This window comes from Muntiacus reevesi, chromosome 22, assembly GCF_963930625.1.
Source record: "Muntiacus reevesi chromosome 22, mMunRee1.1, whole genome shotgun sequence".
NCBI lineage: Eukaryota > Metazoa > Chordata > Mammalia > Artiodactyla > Cervidae > Muntiacus > Muntiacus reevesi.
The window spans coordinates 48,743,335-48,757,439 of record NC_089270.1 but is presented as its reverse complement, the minus strand read 5'-3'; the positions used below and the strand labels follow the sequence as shown (position 1 = coordinate 48,757,439).

The window sequence follows — 14,105 nt, the reverse complement described above, 5'->3', positions numbered from 1 at the left end:
TGCATGAACCAGGGCACCTAAAGTCGGTGCTCTGAGAAAACCCAGAGGAATACAGTGGGGTGGGAAATGGGAGAGGAGGTTCAGAATTGGGGGGGACACATGTATACCTGTGGCCATTTCATGTTGACCTATGGCAAAAACCATCACAATATCCTTAATGTAACTATATCCAATTAAAATAAATAAATTGAAAAAATCTTTGGCCTACATTTGCATAAAACACTGCATTAACAAGAATGAAATGCACATTTACATACAAATTTTGAGGTGTACATGGCACATTTTTAAGTTGACTGAATGCTGGGTATAAAACAAGACTCAGAATAATCAAGAAATTTAAAAATGTATAACCAATATTTTATCAAATATTTGGACATTAAAAACACACTTCTGGATTTCCATGGTGGTCCAGTGACTAAGACTCCATACTCCCAATGCAGGGACCCTGAATCCCATCTCGAGTCAGGGAACTGGTTCCCACAAACAAAGAGTTTTCATGCCACAACTAAACGACCTTGCATGCTACAATGAAGACTGAAGATCCTGAAAGCCACAACTAAGACCAGGTGCAGCTGAATAAACAAATTAAATTAAAAAAAAAAAAACCAAAACATACTTCTGATAAATATGGATGTCAAAGATAAAGTCATAATAGGAATTAGAATTTTATTAATTGAATGATAATGAAACACTGACCTAGAGCCAGACATCCTGGAATATGAAATCAGGTGGGCCTTAGTAAGCATCACTACGAACAAGGCTAGTGGAGGTGATGGAATTCAAGTTGAGCTATTTCAAATCCTGAAAGATGATGCTGTAAAAGTGCTGCACTCAATATGTCAGCAAATTTGGAAAACTCAGCAGTGGCCACAGGACTGGAAAAGGTCAGTTTTCATTCCAATCCCAAAGAATGCTCAAACTACCGCACAATTGCACTCATCTCACACACTAGTAAAGTATTGCTCAAAGTTCTCCAAACCAGGCTTCAGCAATACCTGATCCGTGAACTTCCAGATGCTCAAGCTGGTTTGAGAAAAGGCAGAGGAGCCAGAGATCAAATTGCCAACATCCGCTGGATCATCGAAAAAGCAAGAGAGGTCCAGAAAAGCATCTATTTCTGCTTTATTGACTATGCCAAAGCCTTTGACTGTGTGGATCACAATAAACTGTGGAAAATTCTGAAGGAGATAGGAATACCAGACTACCTGACCTGCCTCTTGAGAAACCTGTATGCAGGTCAGGAAGCAACAGTTAGAATTGAACATGGAACAACAGACTGGTTCCAGAATTAGGAAATTAGGAAAAGGAGTACGTCAAGGTTGTCTATTGTCACCCTGCTCATTTAACTTACATGCGGTGTACATCATGAGAAACGCTGGGCTGGAGAAAGCACAAGCTGGAATCAAGACGGCCTGGAGAAATATCAATAACCTCAGATATGCAGATGACACCACCCTTATGGCAGAAAGTGAAGAAGAACTAAAGAGCCTCTGGATAAAAGTGAAAGAGGAGAGTGAAAAAGTTGGCTTAAAGCTCAACATTCAGAAAACGAAGATCATGGCATCTGGTCCCATCACTTCATGGCAAATAGATGGGGAAACAGTGGAAACAGTGGCTGACTTTATTTTTCTGGGCTCCAAAATCACTGCAGGTGGTGACTGCAGCCATGAAATTAAAAGACACTTACTCCTTGGAAGGAAAGTTATGGCCAACCCAGGCAGCGTATTAAAAAGTAGAGACATTACTTTGGCCACAAAGGTCCGTCTAGTCAAGGTTATGGTTTTTCCAGTGGTCATGTATGGAAGTGAGAGTTGGACTATAAAGTTGAGCACCAAAGAATTGATGCTTTTGAACTGTGGTGTTGGAGAGGACTCTTGAGAGTCCCTTGGACTGCAAGGAGCTCCAACCAGTCCATCCTAAACGACACCAGTCCTGGGTGTTCATTGGAAGGACTGATGTTGAAGCTGAAACTCCAATACTTTGGCCACCTGATGTGAAGAATTGACTCATTTGAAAAGACCCTGATGCTGGGAAAGATTGAGGGCAGGAGGAGAAGGGGACGATGGAGGATGAGACAGTTGGATGGCATCACCAACACAACAGATATGGGTTGGGGTGGACTCTGGGACTTGGTGATGGACAGGGAGGCCTTGCATGCTGCAGTTCATGGGGTCGCAAAGAGTCAGATATGACTGAGCATCTGAACTGAACTGAATGAAAATATACTGTAGCAAAACCTGTGGGCTGCAGATAAAGCTGTGGTCACATAGACGCTTAAGTATTAGAATTATATAATATATGTAATCATATACGTGTGTGTGTGTGTTGTGTAAATGGAAAAAGAATAAAGCTTCCAAAAGATACCCTATTACCTTGAGGTAGACAACTACTGAACTATACCTAATAGTGGAGGCAGGGCAGACTTCAGAACTTCAGGAGACCAGCAGAAGGCAGCATTTGGAAACAGGAGTAGCTTCCAAATTAGGCAGTTTGAGAGCACAGTGAACGCCAATGTCAGAAGCAGTCTCCAGGAAAAAGCATTTAATGTATAAAGTGGTGGAGAAACTAAAATATATTTAAGATTTGACACTCTAATTCCTTTTAAGGATGATTTATGTTTCTAGGGAAAAAATAAGAAGTACTTGATGTAGAAGGTGAATAACTTTATAATTTCCAGGAGAATCTTGGTACCAGGATGACACAATGAAGAACTTGGGAGTCCCCTGACTAATCTAGCAGCGAGAAAATGAAAACAGAGATGAGAGAGAGAAATAGAAAGACATATTTGTGCAATTGGGCACTGCTGCACTTTAAAGTCTAGGTATGCACTCCAAATCATAAACAAATGCCACCATGTTCAGAGCTAACCCTGAGACAGTGATTAGTGTCTAAGAGATTAATTAGGGACAACTCTTGGCATCAACAACGTATGGAAGAAAAGGACATCAGATTGGGCAAAGGTAGAAGTAAAGTTGTGTTGCAGCCTCAGGAAACCTCAGGTGACCCTTTGGGGGAGAGTTCTTAAAATGAGATGACCCCTTCAGGGGGATGTCCCAATTCAGGAGGATGTCTTAACTTTTATATTCTTACACCTGTCATTGGATGAAGGGCATTGTACGAAGGGGTGATGTGACCCTGGGCTAAGTGGCTCCCTTTAGCTGAGATTGGCTGTCTGCAGCATTTCCAGGGCTGGGGCAAAAGCTCTAGAATCTGAAAATTGTTCAACTTTCCTTGTCTGGGTTGCCAAAGTAAAAAATACAGGCAGGGTATATTACAAATAGTTCTTTAGCCTGGAGAAGAGGTCTTGAAGCTGTGAGCCACTCACTGGGAAGCAGCAGGACATGAAGGATTCTTGAACAGATCGGAAGCTACTGGAAGGCCTTTCAGGAGTTCAATCCCATAATAAATACTGTACCTTCAGTGTAACTTTGCCCTCTCTGCCAGTCTTCCTCAGTTCCCATGTGGGCCCTTTTGGACTTGAACTTGGTGTTCCCAGAACTTGAGCTGGAGACTTCCATGAAGTCTGCTTTCCATCTACTGGCTCAGCTTTCTTGCTCTCTCTGCTCCAGGCTAGTCTCTTCAAACTGCCTTTTCCATTTCTGGCAATAATACCCCTCTCTAGACCTAACTAATGCTTTTCTGGGGCAAAAGGAAGAGAATTAATAAGGGTAACTTTTATTTCTAGGAGGGAAGTTACCATATTCCTTCAGAGTATTCATCTCCTTGATTATTTAACTTTTACTCTAGATTACTCATGGGTATTTCTGCTCCCCTACATTCAACCCAAGGAGGTTTTAGAACACTGTCCTCTCTCAGCATCAAGTCTCTCTCCATCCTCCCTCTCTCTCTCTAAGACCCACCTTTATCCACACACTCACAGGCTTTCTGGACCTCCGAGGAAGATAAGCACTTCACAGAATCTCTGCTACAGGACCAAACATACTGAAATGACTTTTTATGAAGATATTGAAGCAACAGAAAAAGAATACACGAGGATTGTTTCTCCTGAGGGTTCAATTATTTAGAGGGCCTTTATCACACTTCGATTGATAAATCTAACCTTTCCTTTCTTGACTACAGTTGATCACACTGTGATGAAAACAAGGTAGAAAATGGAAAAATAATATTTGGATTTTAATGAAATAATAAAAATGCAGGGCCTATCTTTGACTTTTGCCAAGTGAGAAAAGAGTTCACATTTCGACTATGTGGTGGCAGGAGTCCCTTTTAAAACAGGGCCAGTCTGCATGATGCATTGAAAAATCAACCTTTTCAAATATAGCCATAACCCCTCAAGATTGTTTCATTTCTTGGGGCCAGGCAAACCAAACTTCGGGTTTGGTTTGAGTGGTGCCCTGTATACTAAAGTGATAAACATAATCTGGAAGCACAGCACAGGCTAAAAATATGGAGCTGGCAGCTTTTGATTGAAATTGAAATATTTTTCTGCTTTTAATTCACTGCATAAAATTTTATCTGTCCACATTCAATCAGGTAGGTCGTCCTAATGATCATGAGCTTCAACCCTGCTAACAACTAAGCCTGCACTGTTAAACTCTACTTTATCTGTTCCAGAAACCTCCTGGGTTTCTTTAATGCCTCTGTTATTACTTGCTTTGCATCATTCTGCGTTTCTTTAAAAACACAGCTGTGTGACCTCTGGAAGTTTTATTACTTCCTTGAGACTTGGTTGCCTCCTCTATGAATATCTGGGTATATATTTAGTATTGCTCAATAGAATTTTTTATGATAATGAAAATGTTTTGTATCTGTACTATCCAGTGCAGTATTCACTAGCCACATGTAGCTAATAAACATCTTTAAAATATGGCAAATCCAACTGAGAAACTGCAGTTTTAATTTTAAAATTTGTTTAAATACAAATAACCTCATGTAGGTAGCATCTACTGACAGTATAAATCTATGTAATATTTTAAGGATATTCTCCACTCTAAAACTCAACCATTCATTAGCTCAACCTAAATATTTTTGCCCTTTGACAAGCAGAAAATAATTTATGCCTCCCTTGAAATTATTTTTCAAGACCTCTGTCAGTTTGGGGACATCATATTCTTAAAATTGACTTTGCTTTGTGAAACTTTAATAATGTTGACGTTTCCTGCCCTTGGAAGCACCTCTGTTATTATGGGAAATGTTGTGGACGAACAAGGACCATTTCAAGAGACATGGGAAAAACTCCTTCTGGACTTAATTTCATGATGAGGATGCTCAGAATGTCAAAATGCTAAATTGTTTATAGTAAAAACCATACCTTTTTCACACTATTTTCTGCATGTAGCTGGAAAATGTTTAAAACATTTTAAAATAACTGCACATCTATTTCTGAAGCTGATTTGGCTGTTCAAGGCTTACTAGAACTTTATCCATCTCACTATTTCACTCAGTAAACAAATGCAGTTGTTACATATGTGTCTGTGTTCCCTTCTAGATTATGTGTTTATGAAGTTAGAAACTAGATTTATGTCACAGCCCTTATGTATAGCACAATATTCATTGCTAATTCAGATCGTATTTTAAGATGAGACAAAAGTTAACATTTTTAATGTAGTCACAAATATCTAGCAAACCAATCAGAAAATAAAAACAATTTTTTTAATTGGTCAAGAACAAAAAGAGAAATACTTCATGCAAAATCATATCTCTAATAACTACCACTGGAATTAGAACACACACATGCTAAAATTATTTTAAAATATCTTATCAAAGACTTTAAGGCTGTACCTAAAAAGATTATATCAGAAGTGAACATAATCATGTTGTCTGACCAGCGTGAATCACGCAAGGCATATTATATATAAAATAAACAATAAGAACCCACTGTATCGCACAGAGAACTTACTCAATACCTTGTAATAAACGGTAATGGAAAAGAATACACACACACACACACACACACACAACTGAATTACTTACCTGTACAGCTGACATACAACACTGTAAATCAACGACACTTCAATTTTTTTAAATAAGTGTAAAAGGTCGTATAGCTTCATAAACTCACCTCTGGTACCCAAGGGACTACCTGAAACAACAGCAGCTACAACTTTCCTGGAGACAGGACATGGCCAGCAAACTGGGCTCTTACACTCGGTAATAGTCATACCTGTAAAAAAATATACAGGCTCATTAACACATAGGAATTCTTCATTTTTCTGGCAGTATTGGGCAATGAGGTATGCATATGAGAATTTTTTAAATGACAAATTTAAGAAGAGTATTTTAACCTTCACTCATTAATTTTTTCTAAAATTAAGAAATGTATTCATCAGTGTATTTAATGTTTCCTTGATGACTTGGGGTCATCAGTTCAATCAACGTTTGCATGAATAATACAAATGGAAGCAAGACAAGCACTCACACTGAAACTGAAGATGACATAATGTTCTATCAACTGGAATAACTGATGAAGGAGTAAGAAAAAAAAGACAAAAATGAAAACAAACCATGATCAAGAAACAGTCACGTTCTGACTTCTTCTATTTAGTTTCAAAAAGTGAATTGAAAGTGCTCCGTTGTGTCCGACTCTTTGTGACCCCATGGACTGTAGCCCACCAGGCTCCTCTGTCCATGGAATTCTCCAGGCCAGAATATTGGAATGGGTAGTCGTTCCCTTCTCCAGGGGATCTTTCCAACCCAGGGATCGAACCCAGGACTTCTGCATTGCAGGTGGATTCTTTCCTGTCTCAACCACCAGGGAAGCCATTTCAAAAAGAGACCACAAATCCCAGTGGTATCTCCAACATTATTAGCTGTCTTTATCCCTTGTTTCCATTTTCCTTTCCTTTTTCTTCTACCCTAGAGGGGTTCCAGGAAATGTTTATAGCTGCTCTCAAGACAAATTCTAATACCTGCTTCTTCTCAAAATTTCACAATGTGTCCAGGAGATTAACAGTGTGGAGGTCAAATACAATTCACCACAGGGAGATCTGTGGTGAAAATAACATCAGAAACTAGCTCCTAAACATGCAAAGAGCAGAGTATGGTGTCAGGCACTAATTTCCTTCCAAATACCTCTCCATTTCTAAACGATGTCTTTATTTATTTACCAAGATCCCTTTTTATTGGTTCCCTCTTCCAGACTGCTTCACTTCACCTGTCCTCACATTAAAAATACATTCACACTCTTTTTGATTCCAGTTATTTGCTCATTAAGTAATCATAGGACTGTTGGAATTAAATACAGAGTAAAATTAAAATACTGGAATCACTTGGAGGGTTTAAGCACTTCCACCAATGAATACTGGGTGTGGAATTCAAGAGGCTGCACTTGACTTGGCCTTGTCCAAGTTCTTTCTTAAGAAGTTTGTAAGATAAACCTAAACTCAGAGTTATTCAGATTGGACTGCTTTCTCAGGTGGACTAGAATTCACTGCTCATTCCACCCACTCTGAGGTCAGTGGCACTTTTCGGAGATGGGGTGGCCTCCTCTGCCCACTGCGGAGGCTCAGTTCCCCCTGGGCCCACTCTCTGTCTCAAATCCCACACTGAGGCCAGATGCCAGCCTTCCCAGAACATTAGTGGTCTCCTTTCAGTGTTGGAACTGCTCAGACTGAGTCCCCGTGGACTCTTTCTCAGCTTGAAACCTGATCTTCAACCCCTTTACCTGACCTGGATGGTCACCTTCCTACTCTAGGCTTCAGCTGCTTTAGCTGTAAAATGATATATCTGTTCTTAGTTCCATGGAGTCGCAAAGAGACCGACACAACTTAGCAACTGAACAATGACGACATGATATTCTTTATGATACCCTGTATCGCAGGACCTGTTTCTACGGCTCCTGATGCCAGCTTCTTTCACAATCATATCTTGTTCATCTCTGAAAGTGGAATCCAAATCAATCATTTCCAGGCAGCTTTCAAATCTAGAATCATTCCCTGAACTTTCAAAGCAGGTTCTCTTAATCCCTTTCTCCTAGGATGGCAGGCACTTCATACTCTGTCTTCTCTCCTGAGGATTCACAACTCCTCCAAGATCAAGATGCTGCTCAACCAATTCTCAGGTCACACTCTGCACAGCGCTTGGTGTATGGCAAACAGCCAATAAAGATTTGAAAACGAATTAAATCGAAATGAATGACTGACATTCATAAAGTTGCTGACAACTTTAATTGTTCTCCCTTCCTGGGGAGAACAGTTGGAAGAATCCCCAGTCTCTCTTGTGGCCACAGAAATGGACTGTGGCCAAAACAGCAGCAGAGAAACTGACCTGGATCCTTCCAGAGCTGGCTCATCAGAAACTTCCATATGCATTTCTCCATATTCTTGACCCCTTCTGCTGATGGATGCAGATGGGGATGAGGTCTAAGGGAAGGGAGACGGTATAGGATGGGAGGAGTCTGGGTTCCTGAATGACCATCTGAAGGAGTGCAGTCTCCCCAAAGTGAATACCCACCCAGGGCTGTGATGTGGGAACCATAGTGCTGTGCTGCTGAAATTTGGGGAGTTGTGTGGTAATTTAGCATAAACCATTATACGCACAATTATGCTAATTATACGATCCACTTAAATGGCCCTCAATCTAGTACATTTAAAATGACAGATATCAATTTGTGTTATTGACACTTTTACCCTCCAATTTAACCCTGCTCTTCTGAATCAGTCATTTGACCTCAGAGAATATCAATTCCTCAACAGATTTTACTCTGAGATTCATACACACTGCAATCAGAATTACAATATTTGAAAAATAATGTTGAGAAAGTACTTTCCAGAGAAAACTTCAGTAACTTTTAATTCCTTGATCCTGCTTTGAAAACACAGCATAGTAAACTACTTGCAGTTTATCCATATTTATTGCTAATTAACAAAGTATTTTAGTTGGGATTAATTTTTAACAAATAAATAGCAGGTTTCTTGTCCACATCACAGCTGAATGACTAAATTCTCTCTCTGGAAGATTTCTTGACTGACCTTTATTTGTACTCAGTCAACTGATCTGGGTCAAATACCAGATATTAAAAATCTTCAGCATGTTCTTTTTCATTCATTACTTTTCATCCAATAAGCATTTGACCACGTGGATTTTTCTCTGGTCTGGAGTATTTTTACTAACAAGCTACATGATGTTGCAAAAGACCTTAAGGCCCAAATGCTGGTATCTAATGAGTCTGTTCCTTTGAAGAGACTGATTTACTTTTGCTCCAACTTTTGGAAAACTTGCCCCAAAAAGCTCCACCACCCTCCTATTCTGCCCACTTCATCCATTAGAGAAGACGATTTTCTCAGTGTTACTTCCAAGGTACAGGCAGATGAACGCTTATACAACGGATTCAGTTACCTGCCTGGGAACTGAAAGGACCTTTCCCATTCAAATATCCTGGTTAGGAACCACGTTTTTTAATTTCTCTGGGAATTAAGAAACAGCAAGGAACGAGGGTACGTGGTTGATAAATGAACGTCAGTTCTTCTGAAAATCACTCTGTCTCCTCCCGTTCCTCTTGGTGTTCAAGGTAGGGAAAGAACCCTGGTCATCACCATGTGGTTATCGCTCTCCTTCTCTTCGAAGAGACAAGCCGTTTCATTGAGGACACTAATTCACCAAACTCAAGGCTCGAATTCCTTTTATGTACCCGATGCCTATCTTTATAGTATATGCCATTATCTTCAACAGTGAAATGATATGCTTTATTCCTCATTACAGAGACCAAAGTGCTATAGCAAAAGTCACTCCTGAGAGTTTTACGTGGAAATTTACTGACTCAAGAACAAATTTCTGTAGAAAAAGACAACCCATCTCTGTGTTACAAAGCATTGTTCCTTGCATCAACCACCAGTGTTAACTACAATCTATTATGATTTGAAGCATGCTAAATAAGCAGATTGTACTAAAAAAGAAAAGCACATAAAAAACCCACAGAACAAAACCCAAACTATTCTCAATAAAAATATCCATTTGCTGGAGCCAATCTGAGATTTAACCAGGATTAGATACTTTAAACTGCAACACTGCATACCAGAACACCATGAAATAAACATTTCTCCTGATTTGGATACCATCTCCTCCTGATGCAAACTCTACCCCGACCCAAAGAAATCCAAAAATCCCAAAACCAGCCAACCAACAACAAAAAATAACCAAAGACCCCAAACCAAACAAAAAACCAAAGAAACCACGCCCATTACTATAACTAAAATTCTCAAATATTTGAGCGTCTATGGTAACTGCTCAAAGAAGTATTTTTTAAATGCTCATTTAACTTAGGAGCTTCCCTAGTAGCTCAGTTGCTAAAGAATCTGCCTACAATGCCAGAGACTCGGCTTCGATTCCTGGGTTGGGAAGATCTCCTGGAGAAGCAAATGGCAACGCACTCAAGTATTCCTGCCTGGAGAATTCCACGGACAGAGGAGCCTGAAGGGCTACAGTCAGTCCACGGTGTCCCAAGAGTTGGGACATGACTTAGCGACAATACTGTCACCATTTAAGAGCAGTGCAGCTCCGCCAAAAGTCGCCAAAAGTCGTTAGGCTTGAAAAGCCTAACGGAATCAAGAAAAACTCTTCACCATACCCCAAAACATACAAAGGCGGGAATAGTTTTATTTCAAACTTTGCTTAGATGTTAGTATGTCACAAACTGCCCTCCAAGACGCGCTCTTAGAGTCAGTGACGTCAATAAAGCCTGAAAACGCTGAAAGTGAACGTTAATAACCTTTTGTAGCCTATCCTCCAGAAGGCTTTAGCAAAGAGCACAGAGTCCCATCTGAACACCCGCTGTTGGCGGCCAGCGAACAGGATCCCGAGCTGGGCGCCCCCATCACCGGCGCGCATCCGGGAGCAGAGACCTCTTCACACCCGCGGACCCAACGCGCCCGACGCGCACCCCGCGGCCCCGACTTCGGGCTCCTCGGAGGCACCTCCCCTTCCCGAACCCGCGAGCCCGCGGCGACCGGGTCCAGGCGGCGCCCACAGACCCAGAGGCCGCCCCCCGCGGTCGAGGGGCGCCGAGCAGGGAGGGCTGCGAGCGCGCGGGGCGCCCACAGTTCCACGACCGTCTTGGGCCCCGGCCCGGGGTCCTCACCCTGCGGCCGGTGGCGGCGACCCCGGACCCGAGGACCCAGCGAGGCTCGCGCTCCCCGAGGCTGGAGGAGTCGGGGCGGCTGGCCGTTGGGCAGGCGGGGGCGCGCGGTGAGGGGCTGCGGATGGAGCTGCACTTACTCGTGTCTGTCCTGCTCCCCGGTCCGGGGCCTTTCGCAGTGGGGACCGACCCAGTCTCCACCTTCCCTCCCCTCAGGAGCGGTCCGGGAGCTCTGGCGTCCCTGTGCCTCCGCCCACTCGCCTGTGGCCGCTCGCGCCTGCGCACTCGCACCTGCAGCCTCTCCGCCTGCGCACTCGCTCCAGGCCCAGTGGGGGCGGGGAGGGGCGTTTGTCAGCCCCAGGACTCCTGGCTGGAAAATCCTGACTTTACATTTCCTTAGAGTGTTGGACTTGATATCAGTTGTTTAAAAAAATAAATGTCAAGTTTTCTTATCCTAATCATCATTTCATGACTATAGATTCTGTCTTTGTAAGATTTAAGAATAATAATTTCTACTTGGTCACCTGAGTCAGATAATAGGTACCAAACTTATCTATTGCTTCTATAAATTTTCAGTCAATACGTTTTAGCCTGTGAAGTTTTATTTAGTGTGTGTGTGTGTGTGTGTGTGTGTGTGTGTGTGTTACTACTAATCAGCCTCGGCAGGGGCAGAGTCTTGAGATGAAGGGAGAGTTAGGATCTCCTAGGCTAGCGCTGTCTCCCTGCCACGTAGTTTGCCGTGGGAACTAGAGGTCCTGAGACCCCAGGATATTTTGGCAATGTGGAGCAGATTCTCTGCGTGTGCACACAAGTACACACTGACATACGTCAGAGGAAGGGAGCATAGGCAGTGGGGTCAGGGGAGGGGTGGACCTTGGGGTGGCAACGGTGACAGAAACATGCGTCATTTCTCCTTGGACTGAGGCAAAGACCACCTTGTTGGACCTCGTATGGAATCAAGGTCAGGACATCTGCACTGGCTGTGGTGAGGAGTCCTGAGAAGCGAATGAGACACCCCCCGGCTGAAGTGGACAAGAGGAGGCTGAGGGTCCTCTTCAAGGTCCCTCTCAAAGCCCCTGCTTCCTGTGGATCCTCTCACATTCCCTCCTGGGGCCCACGGAATGCTGGTGTCCTGAAGTCTCTCAGAGGTAGGGTCTGTGCTGTGCTTTCCCTGCTGGGTGTGCAGTATGAGAGGTTCCCATCAAAGGGGTCATGTGTCCAGTGCGGGGGCGAGGAGAGTGGCCCTTGCACTCCTACACATTCCCCTGCCCCTGACCTGGCCTATACCTCCTCCTACTAGCATCCGAGCTTCTCAGTGGAGGAATGGAGCCTCTGATCTATTCACTTACCAGCTGTGCCCTGAGCATTCAGTGGGGGCTGTGATGAAAAGAAGCACCAGGGTCACAGGCTGGAGGGGGAAGTGGAGAAACACAGGCCCTCGTCTATCAGATCTAGTCCGTTAAATCTATTTCTCACTTCCACTGTATAATCATTAGGGATTTGATTTAGGTCATACTTGAATGGTCTAGTCGTTTTCTGTACTTTATTCAATTTCAGCCTGAATTTGGCAATAAGGAGTTCATCATCTGAGCCACAGTCAGCTCCCGGTCTTGTTCTTGCTGACTGTATAGAGCTTCTCTATCTTTGGCTGCAAAGAATATAATCAGTCTGATTTCAATGTTGACCACCTGGTGATGTCCATTTGTAAAGTCTTCTCTTATGTTTTTGGAAGAGGGTGTTTTCTATGACCAGTGCATTCTCTTGGCAGAACTCTATTAGCCTTTGCCCTGCTTCATTCTGTACTCCAAGGCCAAGTTTGTCTGTTATTCCAGGTGTTTCTTGACTTGCTGCTTTTGCATTCCAGTCCCCTATAATGAAAAGGACATCCTTCTGGGTGTTAGTCCTGGAAGGTCTTGTAGGTCTTCATAGAAGCGTTCAAGTTTCTTCTGTTCTTCTGCTGAAGAAACTCTTCAAGTTCAGTTTCTTCAGCATTACGGTTTGGGGCATAGACTTGGATTACCGTGATATTGAATGGTTTGCCTTGGAAACCAACAGAGGTCATTCTGTTGTTTTTGAGATTGCATCCAAGTACTGCATTTCAGACTCTTTTGTTGACTATGATGGCTACTACATTTCTTCTAAGGGATCCTTGCTCACAGTAGCAGTTATAATGATCATCTGAGTGACATTCACCCATTCCAGTCCATTTTAATTTGCTGATTCCTCAAATGTCGACGTTCACTCTTGCCATCTCCTGCTTGGCCACTTCCAATTTTTCTTGATTCATGGACCTAACATTCCAGGTTCCTATGCAATATTGCTCTTACAGCACCAGACCTTTCTTTCATCACCAGTCACATCCACAACTGGCTATTGTTTTTGCTTTGGCTCTGTCTCTTCATTCTGTCTGGAGTTATTTCTCCACTGATCTCCAGTAGCATATCGGACACCTACCGAATGGGGAGTTCGTCTTTCAGCGCCATATTTTTTGCCTTTTCATTCTGTTCATGGGGTTCTCAAGACAAGAATACTGAAGTGGTTTGCCATTCTCTTCTCCAGTGGACCACATTCTGTCAGACCTCTTCACCATGACTCGTCCATCTTGGGTGATCCTACTTGGCACGGTCTATAGTTTCATTAAGTTAGACAAGAGTGTGGTCCACGTGGTTAGAGGAACCATGTGATTAGACCTGGTTCATGTGGTTAGATGCACCAGTCTTACTGGGGTAGGCTTATAATCCATGTTTATAATTCTAAATAAGGTGAAGGATACTGGTTGTTGTTTTTTTTTCCTCACAACTTTGGTTATACCTATCATATAATTGTTACTATTCCTAGGTGAAGGAGGCCATAATTTTTCCTCATGATGTTGATCATACCTATCATTTTTCCTCATGACATTGATTATACCTATCATTCCTCATGACATTGATTATACCTGTTATAGACTTCTTATATCTATGCCTACCTAAATTAATTGTTACCATTTGTTTAATACCTGTTTCTCTTACTTGTTAAAGATATGGTCATGTCCATTTCATCTTTACATTTTCTAAAACATTTCCAGACATTA

At 42.4% G+C, this 14,105-nt stretch overlaps 1 long non-coding RNA gene across 1 annotated transcript in view; it reads right to left on the bottom strand.

Annotated features, from left to right (window-relative positions):
- LOC136153002 (uncharacterized) overlaps positions 1-11,286 on the bottom strand; it is a 76,007-nt gene extending 64,721 nt beyond the window's left edge. The window contains exons 1-2 of the long non-coding RNA XR_010660316.1: positions 11,173-11,286; positions 6,023-6,124 (exon numbers count right to left, since the gene is read on the bottom strand). This is a non-coding gene — a long non-coding RNA (uncharacterized lncRNA). The remainder of the gene's footprint in view (positions 1-6,022; positions 6,125-11,172) is intronic.
- Between the last annotated feature and the right edge of the window lie 2,819 nt (positions 11,287-14,105).